Source organism: Acanthopagrus latus, chromosome 6, assembly GCF_904848185.1.
Source record: "Acanthopagrus latus isolate v.2019 chromosome 6, fAcaLat1.1, whole genome shotgun sequence".
Lineage (NCBI taxonomy): Eukaryota > Metazoa > Chordata > Actinopteri > Spariformes > Sparidae > Acanthopagrus > Acanthopagrus latus.
This window is the reverse complement of record NC_051044.1, coordinates 29,153,566-29,165,748: the sequence shown is the minus strand read 5'-3', so window position 1 is coordinate 29,165,748 and position 12,183 is coordinate 29,153,566.

The window sequence follows — 12,183 nt, the reverse complement described above, 5'->3', positions numbered from 1 at the left end:
ACCCACTCATTCTCACTTTGTCCACCGTAAACAGCCATTAATGTTCATATGAAGTCTGGTTCACGCCCCTGTAAACTGACACAGTAAGTTATACAATGCACAGTTGTGTCACGATGCTTGTGCCTTTAGCCTACAGTATGCTTTGTAATCACAGGTGATTAGTGTTATCCCAACAGTGGGAAAATGGCAGCTTGTAGCGGCACAAGCAGCAGTTCACTCAAAAATAAATCTAATTTGGTGTGTTCTCAGGCTGTTGCTGAAATGTGTCCCTGCCAGATGGCGAGGCTTGCAAGTCATGGTGGGAGCAGACATGCCTTACAACGTCCTCGAAGCATAAAGTACAGACGAGTTTGAGCAAACTCAGTCTGAGTAAATCCAAAATATACAAACTACAATCAATCTTATGGTATTGTTGACAGTTGCTGGTGAAGCTATTGTGGCAAATTTGTTTGTGCACAATTCCGTAAGCTGAGATCTATTAGAAGTGTTTCCCTCCCAGCAAGTAGGACTTTTAGCTGCACGACTAACTGCTAGTTGTTGCAATAAAGCTACCTTTACCTGTTGAAGCAGAAGGAGAACCAAATGAATATTATATCTGTAAGATATATCTGTATGATCCAATTTCACCAATCAGATTTCACACAGTGAATGAAGTAACAATGCTGGTGTGTTACAACCTACTGTGACATCACCTATGGATGTGTTGGCTACCATTTTGTCTCAAATAAGAAGCCAGGAGCGAAGTTGTTTCAATGGGAGAGTGGAGCTGGGGAGCATATGCATTGCAACACCTCCATCCTGACTGACAATAACCATGGTAGCGATTAGGAAATCAAAAGGTAGCCGTGGCCTGAAGCATATTTCGTCTATTTTATTCAATGGGCCATCATTTACAAAATGAACATTTAACATTCTGTGTTAATGAAAAGCTGAAACAAGAGATTGAGTCCATGACCTCAAGAAACTGTTTACAAGGTGCAAAGTTGGGTTATTTTCTCATAAGCTTACATACAACTCAAAAGGTTAACCTGGTAACATGCTGGAGTTGTCCTATTTCTCTTTGTACTTCATGTCAAATATAAAAATAACCAAGATATGTATATTGGCACCCTTTTAACTAATAAAAAAGAGATTGGAACTTCCTTTCATAATTTCCAATCCTGGTCGAGGTGGTCAGAACATGGACTAATGAATGTTCAACAAAGAATGCTGAATTGACTGCACATATCACCATTGTCAATGACTTTAATCAGACTACATAATAGGCTTTGGCGCTATCAACCATATGTGCAGTGCATGTAGAGGCTCAACGAAGCTTGGAACAGACTGACGGCACTACTGAACTAGGTGCAGTCAACGCTGCTCATCAAGCAGTGAGAGCTGAACACAGGGCCTATGCAAAAACCCTGTCAATCTTTTGAAATACCTGAAGCTCGTAGTTGTGGTGATGATCATGTGGTGGGTTTTACAATAGTATGTCACGAACTGTAGTATCTAGCAAGGAGCACAGAAGAATTTTTGAATCGTGAGTTCATGAAAATGGTGTGGGATCGCAGAAGTGGCGGAAAAGATTCCAGCTTTAAACTTTTGATAAAGCTTTATTATGAAGTTCAGAGGTTTAAGGGGGCAAGTATTCAAGATTGCAAATTTTTGCATGAACTCGCCAAATTACATCTTATCAGGGGCATAGACAGATTATAGCAGAGGTGAAGTGGACAAGTGCCGAGGTCCCTGCAATCAAGAGGGAACTGGCCTTAAGGATAGTTAAAGTGGATAGAAAAAAAAAAATATGGAAAAATGACTCAATTTACCCAACACGTAAAATAAATCAAATGTAATTATGTGCTTGTATGAGTGTTTTGTAATTACATCTCATGCTGTGCTGAAATGAATCAATGCTAATGTCAAGTGTCAGTGGCAATTTCAATATGGGAAAACAGCCTTCTGAACATGAACATGCTATCACTTATGGACTCATCCAGCAGCTGGAGTTTGACGATCAGATCAATGACTTCACTGAAGGTCAGAAGTGGCTGGTGTCACTGCTGTTGTGTTCTGTGTTGAGCTGTGCGTAGCTGTGGCTCTGCACTACACTTTAATGGTCAATTATGCATTCTACTGCAATGAGTGGTGTAAAATATTATGTATTATTCCCATATGGTTGAAAGAAAAGTAATTTATTCTGTGCAATTTTTGCAGAGCAAAAACAGAACTTTTTTTTTTTATTTTTTTAAAGGCCAAATCAACAACATAAAGGAAAGCATAACACGTGGTGTGCGTAGGTTGCAGTATTAATCCTACTGTATGTGTGCATGCTCCTTTTGTGTATCCAGTATGTGTGTGTGAGGGTCCTTAGTGAATTTGTGCCCAGAGTGCATGTCATAGTAATCCAATTGTGATTAGAAGTACTCTTCTATCTTGAAGCTGCATGGTGAACTCAGTTTTAATGACACACATGTCGGTAAGAGATCAGTAGAGCAGACAAGAAAAAGTTTCATAACAAGGGAAGTTTCAACAATCAGAACATCTAATTACCATTTGAGTGTAAATTCTTGTTAGTTATATAATCAACGCGGTTTTCTTTTTGAAACTACTGAATCTAAAAGAGGTTGAAGAAAATCCCCAAACAACTCAAAATAATATGTAATAATTTTAACCACGAAAATGTAATGACTAGTGCAAAGGGGTAGATATTGGATGCACTGATAGTGGTGGCGTCTCCAAGTACAGCTGCATATGTAGCAGCACATGATGTAGTGTAACAGTCTAATACTGTGTAAAAGTGGAACAGGCTAAGACTGACCTGACAAATATACAGTCGCACAGGGTCCTGCTTTGACATGGAGCCATTTATTGATGGGAGGATTGCCCAGAGATTACATTTTACCATTTAGGACTAAAACCAGGATTTATCTTCACTCCTGTTTATCATCCTGACTGCAGCAGAAGTCTGTGTTGTTGTTGTTGGTGTTTGTCAAGTTGCTGTAATGTTGACTGCCAAATGGAGCTGGATTGGAAATGCACTTTACCTTGATTAAACTCAAGAGTTTCTCTGGGTTTGGACATTTTTTGAAACATTTTAATTTCAACTGTTAACTTGTACGTGCGTGAAATAATCTACAAAATAAGCTCACAAACTTCAAGAAAGCAAATATTTTTAGACCTAATTTCCCCACTACACAGAATCATAGACCCCTACACTGTCTGAATTAAAGCTTTTGTCCTTTACTGAACAAAGATGAGCCTTTTCTTGTTAACTCGTCATTACACATATTTAACTCTAACTCAGCATAAACTAAATAAGCTTTTTTTTGTTGGTTTGTCTTTCTACAGTCAATTGACAGTTTATTTTGACAAAACCACCTCTGGTTTCATCAAATAAGTTTTCAATTCACGGAGCCAGGTGTGAAATCATTCTTGCTCGACACAGCTTTTTTGCCCACGGCTGATGCTCGAATCTCTTCGATCGCTTTACACCATTCCTGTCCGTATCTACCATGTCTTCTCATCCCCAGCGTCATTGTCCTGATCAGAGCCTCTGTAAATCACCTCCATACTTTGTCACCTGTCTTCACACTGAACCTCTTGGAGGCTGTGTTCAGTCCTAGTCTGGTGTCAAGCGGTCTCTACTTGGAAACTGCTCAGTTGAGTTGAGCCACAATGCCAGCAGAGACTACCCCATGATCCATCTATATTTTTGGAGCTACCTTCGTCAGGTCATATCTGACAAATCAGATATGATCGTATTTTACCTGTGTCACTGTTTCTGACATGCGGTGTGAGGTTCAATTGTAGTCTATATTAATGTCAATCAAGTCTTCATGTGAAGATTCATGTCTTCATGTCAACAAGTCTTCATGTGAAGATGAAAAAAGGAAAAACCCACATAGCACAACATGACCTGCTTTCAGTCACTTCATTTCAGTTTTCCACTTTGGTTAATCTACAGTGATGTTGCAGGAGGACATCTAAAAAAAATTACTTTTATACTCTTGGCATCAAATAAACCGAATGAGTTGTCCATGCACCCTTGACACCTCATTCGTTTGATGTGTGATTGACCTCTTTGGGGGTTCTGACCCTCGGGTTGATTAACCACTCATCTAGATGGTCCACAGTGGATAGAGGGGATTACACCACACAGCCTCCAAATAACCCACAATTACTATCCTCCCCCACAACTGCACACGGACTCAACCTCAGAAACACAACCATGTGAGCTTTGACTAAAAAACTGCCCCGTTCGTGCGAAATACCTGGGATTAAAGACATTTACAGTTTCAGAGTACAGAGTGAGCTGTGCTAACATGGACCAGACGTTTGGTGACCAATGTACCAAACTACTGAAAAGTCTATCAAGGCCTTTAAAGCATTTGTTTAAACGTATTGCATTGGTTGGTTTGTAATGATCCTTGCTGCTGTATTTACCACAATATCAGATGCGAATGTTGGTGTAGTGTGTGTGTGTGTGTGTGTGTGTGAGGTGGTTACAGCCTTTATGAAGCATGTTATGAGCCACGTAAGTGGTTGGACGGTTGGCTCGGAGCTGATTGATGCTGGCTGGAGCGTCTCTAATGCTGTCTGGCTTGTAGCATACAGAATGTGACATTGGTTTGGTATGAAGAATATTGATCTAGAATGGTTCTTGCCGAGCGTAGATATGGAGGGCTGTATTGATGTTCGCCATGGTTCTCATTTCAAGCTCATCTCACCCCGCCTCTGTGTTTGTGTGTGTGCATGTGGGAGAGTGTGTGTGTGTGTGCGTGTGTGTGTAGGGCGGCAGCAGTGCCGGAGGCTACTCAAGTGTGAAATCGTGTGACGGTTTCTCCATTGCGCTTCATTTAGCCACACATCGCCCATCTCTCATTCCTGACAAGTTGCTTAACTGCTCCAAAATGCGAGCGCCTCGGGGTGGGGTGGCGATGTAGCCCTGTCAGTGTACAATGAGGTGTGTGCGCGCATGTGTGTGTGTGTTTGTGGGGGCTAAAGTGAGAGTCTAATAAAGCCAGCAGCTGCCATGGAAACCAGGGCAGAGGCTAACTCATCCTCTGTGTCTAGGGACCCATCAGGGCCTCGGCCATGGTTCAAACGCATGCGTACACACATACACACGCACACAGACACACACACACACAATCGTGTATGGAAAGCATGGCAAATGACTCTTAGAGGGAGGCCTCTCATACACACTCACACACAAACAGCAGATGAAGGGCCGTGAAATAATCTGTGGCACCACAAGAAATAGGGAAGCAAGCTGCCTGTTCAATAGCCACTGTGACACTGTTTCCTCACTCACTCACACACTCACTCACTCACACACACACACACACACACACACACACACACACACACACACACACACACATACACACTGTGCTCTACTCCGACAGCATGACATGTGAGTCAGGATGGCTTAAGATGCTCAATATCCAGCTGTAATCCTCTCCCCTTCCTTATAAGATGTGTGTGTGTGTGTGCATGTGTGTGTACATTTGAGCATGTGTGTGTCTCTGTGTGTAAAATAGGTAGATAAGAATGACAGCATGCTCAGGTTGACACCATGACAGCAGCATTCACCATGTGACAGGTTTATTGCATTTCTAATCTCTGTTTACATAAACCCTCAACGTATACACACACACACACACGCACACACCCATCTATATATATCTATATATATGCAAACACACAAACATCCACTAACACACACACCTCATCATCCCTTCCCTTCCTGTCGCTCAGACAATGAAAAGGGCAGAGGAAGCCAATCAAAATGATCTCTATTAAGAATATTACCCATCAGGCTGTGGGGTGGGGGCGGCTGGGTTTAGACGGCTTGCCAAGCTTCGTCTGACATTTATAAAATGAATTGCGGGCCGCACACCGAGGAAATAGCGTGTGTCTACGCATTATGTGATTCAGGTTCTCCCCCGGTCTCGCTCTTGACAAATCTCATACCGCCGCTCCGGACCAACATGCCAGCAGAAAATTAGGAGACTGCAATTGAAAGCGTGATTGAAAGGGAGATGGTGGCGAAGGTGACGCTGATCACCACACTGGGTGTCACAAGATGAGGAAAGATGACAACAGTGAGGGTGGGTGACTAACTTGTTTCCTCGGCTGGACTGCAGATTCAGTTAGGCCAGACGAGATGAGACTTAAATGACCTCCTGTGGGCTTATCGACTCGACACCGCGGCCCAGAGCACAGAAGATAAGAATAAGACAAATGGTGAAAAGAGAGGATGATGAAAAACGCAGCTTAAAGATCTCAGTGCTTAACGAGTCACGCTGCCACTTGTTCTCTCATTTAAGATTTTTGCAAAACACACAACACAATAAACACATTCATTTTATTTATTTTTTTTTTACGTGCCTTTAACTCCACCATTGTCTGGAGCCAGAAACTGAAGGCTTTAGTCATGTTTGCACTGGAAGAAGTGAAGCATATTCGTATAGCTCTTACTAACTGGTGGAATCTCAGGGGGCTTTGTAACGCCTACATGATGAAACAGTAAATGAAAATGGCACCCCGCAGCCTTAAACCCACAATGAGAACAAGAGGAACCACCCACCAAAGCCCTATTAAGAAGAGAAGAAGAAGAAACTTCAGGGCAGGATTTCACTGGGAGCCTGCAATCACAACAGTACAAAGAGTAAAAGTGCAGAGAGTGGGCAAACAGAGATTAGTAGAAATATGAAACTATCACAGAATGTTTCAGCTTTATCTTGGACATCTATTATTTTCTTTCTCAGCAATATAAAATGAACTATGCCTTCAAGAAAAAAAAACGACTTCTCCCACAGTCTGAAAAGTATATAATCATTTTCCCATCGGCAGTGTTTTCTCTGTGTTATTGCCTGATCGCCAAACGACTTCTGACTTGAAGTCCCACAAGTTCTCCTTTTAACAGTTGACTGCCATTTTTGTTCATGAAACCTGCCCCACAAATGATGTGGAGCCTTATATTAGCAATTTGGCAGCACGGATAGTGCTAATGAAACAAGTCTTATGCACACCTTCTCATGAACATAGTATTCATGAGGTCGAATCCAAATCGTCATTTGAGCTGACCTGTTAAAATGTAATTTTTTTTAAGGGCACCAGTTGAGGGCTTCATTTTTGATTTTGATTTCTGTGTCTTTTATGAATATACAGTTCAGGTTGGTAGTGTAAGTCCATATTCAGAAATTGCCCTTGAACGAGCTGTCAAGACTTCGTATGGTTGTGATGTCAGTCACCACCCTCAGCCACACCCCAGGCACGTCACCAGTGGGCGGTGCCTGCTTATGCCTGTAAGAACTGACCAATCATAGCAGACTGGCCTTTCTAAAGGAGGGCGTTCTCAAAGACACAGGCATTAAAAAAGAGTGTGAATAAAGGTGCTGCAATGATGGACAGCTTGACAAAATTACAGGACGTCATCATTTTCTAGTAAACATCCAAAGAGGAATAAACGGGTTCTTCAATGGTTCACCACACCAGCAACTGACTCGGCACAAACCAAATGAAAGAAAGAAAGAAAGAAAGAAAGAAAGAAAGAAAAACTCCCCTACAAACCATCAACTCAGAAATGTAAAATGATGGAAACCTCGGGAGATCTCACCTCAGACCGGTAAGGCTACTTGAAAATCAATCCAAAGTAAATGTAGGTCCAAAACGTATGTAATAAGTGATCCAACATAAATAATCAAATAATTCAAGTCATATGCAATGACACTGGTTATATACAGGAAGCTCTTGTAAATAAATACATGATGCATCTTATCCCTCCATGTCAGATCGGTGGGGTTGGGGTTAGGGACAAGAATGTGGATGTGTAGTGTTGCGGATAGTTCCGAATGGGCAGCTCAGTGGAACAGGAAGCAGAGTGGATAGAAAAAAATGAAAGGGGCCTGGCTTTTTCTAAACGAGGTCTACCGGATCAGGGATCACAGGGCATAGACGACCCAACCCATGTGAGCAGGATGAGCCATGAGGGCACATGACCGACAGCAGACAGTTGACTTTTAGAGCCCTGACACATGTGACAGGAGAGGTGATCTCTTAGCACTCATCGCTGTGCTGGTTTTATCCAGCACCTCTCTGAGATTACTTGGCAAACATACAGTGTAGACAGGACTGTGATGTTGTTTTTTTCTTGGGTTGTCTGCTGATGACCTTTGAGTTTCTGTAAACATTGGGTACTGTAGCTCACTACACAACCCTTTAATTCATTGTAGGCACAGCTGCCACTCTTATATGTCAGGGGGGTGCTTTTTTTCGAGATTTGACACTCGAGCTGCTGCCATCAGTGTTGGTTGACAGCCCAGTTCTTTGCACTTGCACCTGCATGGTTTTTTGGTGACTCCTAACAATCCTGCTTGCACTGCGTTGCTTGGAGTGGCACAGCTGTGGCTGTACTTAGGCACATCAGATGATGCATTGCATTTTTGATATTTTACCTCTTATCACAAATACAAGTGCAAAAAAAAGCACTCTTTGTATTATCAGTTGGCTGAGATACGGACAAAGACCTCACACTTGATAAAGTTGAACATCAACAAGCTGTTCGGTGGTAGTTAAATCCTGAGTTCTGATGCTTTGTGACTTTGCTCAGTTATGATTTGGACCGGACCCCTCCCGCTTTGAGGACTTAATCATAATTTGAACATCATCTGATCAGTCAATTATCATCTACACCTGAACATTAAAAGTATTCTCATGTAACATTTTATATCTATATGTACCTATAGTATTAGTGTACATGATAATTTGTTGTTTTCACTTGAAAAATAAAGCAACTGTTAAAGCTTTAATGACTTAGCCTTAAGAACATAAAAACTGCAACTTGACCTTAATGGCTCATTACTGAGGACTTGGAGACTTGAAGTACTTTAAAATGAACTCATTTTCATTTAATTCATTACATTTGTTTATACTAGATAAGACCTCATTGATTCCTGTGGGCAAAAGGGATTATTACAGCAGCAGGGAATATGGTTCCTCAAGTATGAGCAACAGAATAACTAAATGTTAACTATCAAAACAAATATCAAGAAAGATAATAGTGTGAGTTCATCACTAAACTATGAATTCAAACACAGCAGTCAAGAACACAACATTCCAACAATAATGAAACAAAGGCAAAACAAGTCGAATGACCTTTCGATGGTGTGCCAGTTGTTGCATTATTTACTGCTGTGGAGCTGTGATCACACCATGCAGCAGTCACCAGTTTGTACAAAGTTGGATTTGTTGTTTTACTTACATAAATCGGAGTGTTACTGTAAGTAAAATTTTGAAGTGGTAATTCCAAATATGTTGTCACAACAACACCAGAGCCGTGCATACATTTGCTGGACACAGCATGCTACTGGGAGTCCAGTGGAAACGGAAGCTTTAGGTTCAGTGTGGACAATCAGGACGCTTTGTCAAGAAAAGGTGGAAGGCTGAAGGTAATCATAACCATTAGCAGCTTAGCCTTTCCTACAGCCATTAGTAGGTGCTTAACACATGCTTAAAGAGCACGTTTTGCCACCAGAATTGATTAATCCCACCTAATTGGTGCTTGCCTGCCAGCTATGTAATCTCATTAAAGTGAACTCACACAGAAAAATGACATGATTTGATTGTTCACAGCATTGTGACAGCAGCCGGAGACACAAATGGAGTCAAAACATAGTTGTATCAGTGACAGTTCTGTCTCGTGAGAACATCGTGCAAGAACAATACCCTTTGTCCCGTTGAGTCTTAAAGCAGTTTCGTGGCATGAAAGTTACCCTGACACTTGTTCTAACCTTTAACGATTTTGAAGTTGACGAACACATTCATTATGAATATATGCTTCTTGTCACGATGAGTTATGTAGAAATGCGTGTTGTATTTGACAATGTGGTCGAGCAATACACTTGCTGCTTTCTTACCAAGAGTTACATCAATCAAAATGAATACCACTGTAATGTCTGTGTGCTTAAGCTATCGGTAATAGCCAATAAGAATTGTGTAAAATTAAGACTATCAATGATTGGCTCTGGTTTGTAAACTGAACCATCTGAAAAGGTGCTGTAGCGCTTCCAAATGATAATTGGTGATTGGACGAAGCCATCTGTCTGTCACCGTCTGTCACAGGCTAATTTCAACCAACCAGATCAACAGTAGGAGAGTGCTAACCAGCCAGCTGGTAAATCAAACTCTTACCAAAGCCAGTAAAGAGAAGCGCAAACACATTTTTTTTCTATTGAGAAAAGCCTCCAGTGCTGTTTTTGCTCAACTTTTAATAAACCAGTAACCCTAGTCCTTATCTCTAGCCATGGGTTCTGGCTCCCGTTTGAAGAGCAGTGCAATGAATGTCCAATGAACAGTCTCACTCTCATGACCAAAGAATGTTGATCAGTTCAACCACTGTGTCCATGGTTTAAAACCTGGCAAGATGGATTCCTGAGATCACATGATCAGTTGATCTAATAGATCCAGCCAGCTCACGTGATAAGAAAATAGCTAGTGTGCACAAATGAAGGCTTATGAGCACCTGCCATGCATCCGGTTTGTTAAATTTGTTCAAACTGTGTTTTTGTGCTTTAACAGATTTTTTCGTTGACAGGCCAATGTTCTACTGTATACCCCAGTGAAGTCACTCCACTTTCAATAATGTGTTATGTAAATCATTTTACAGACAAAAGTTTACACAGGTTTAAAAAAAAAGTGTAAACCTTCTAAAAATACACAATTGACCCTTCACCATTGTCAGACATTTCCCATTATGCTTTTTTATGGTGTGTCACGACTGATGCCACAAACACCTGAAAAGACTAAACAGTAGAATGAAGGATGGAGGCACTTGAGCATTGTTCAGCTGGCACTGCATTTGCAAATGAAACTAAAGACAAATATGCCAAATAGTACACAAACACCATCACTGACCTTCACGTTGTATTTCATTTCCTGTCTTCCAACAGGTTCCCTGATGTCCAGACCAGAAAAACAAACAGAAACTCATCTACAAGCAATGGGAAAGGAGTCAATGGCTTACTTTAGCGGGTATACCAGCTATCAACACCGATCAACATTAAAACCACCTACGCAATACTGTGCATGTTCCCCTTCTGCAGCCAAATCAACTATGACCCTTTGAGGCACGGGGGAGTCCTCTGGGTCTCGTACTGTCGTTTTTCCATTACATCTGCCAACCTGGCTCTACCTGGTTTGATTCTGCATTTCCATCACAGCTTGGCTACCTGCATAAAGGTCTTAAACCAATGAATCGCTTGTCTCCTTGAGCTCTTTGTCACATCCCTTGAGGCGTTCGTGAAACAGTTTTTGTGTTGTGGCAGGGTGCATTGTCCTGCTGGGAGGCCACTGCCATTGAGGAGTGCCGTCGTCATGAAGGGGTGAACTCGGTCCACAATAGCGTTTGGATGGGTGGTGCATGTCAAGAGTGGCGTCTACATGAATGCCAGGACCCAAGGTTTCCCAACAGATCATTTAAGTGTAACAAGAAGGTGAATTCACAGCACTTGACAGAGGTTTAAATGTTGTGGCTGATCGGTGTGTTACAGTGTTCATATGCAATAACTTTGGTGTATAATGGTATTGATGTTAATGTATTTGCCCACATGCCATATGTACCCTTTCCTGCTGAAGACAAAAGACAGATAGAAGGGTTTTTTTGTGCCTGGGTAAGAAACAGGCTAGCTGTATCCCCTTGCTTTCAACCTTTTTGCCAAGCTAGGCTACTCTGCACACGGACAAAAATGATTACAGTTTCTCATTAAACTTAAATGGTGTAATTCTCCAAAAATTGAATTGTTTGACAGCACATTTGCCCAGAACACCTTGGAAATCATCTCTGACGTGAGACTGTTTTGTCGACTGTTTCAGAAATAGTGCTCATTCAGCACATCTAACCATCCACATCGATTAATTCTAGCTAACTGGTGATTGTTGGAAAGGTCTATAATCTCTGTGAACCTCTGACCTTTTACACTGTGATTTTGTGTGGTGATGCACACATTCATTATGAACCCTCATTCAGTGTCAAACGCATGGATGTAGAAGAGCTGGAAATGGTGCTCTTCCTCACGTTTCTTTCACCTATAGAGTGTGCTCGCTACAGTCGTTACCAGTTCAGCCAGTTCATGCAGGTCTGACTCTAGAATTCCACTGGAGGCATGTTCGTTGTGGAATGGCACAAGCTTAGTT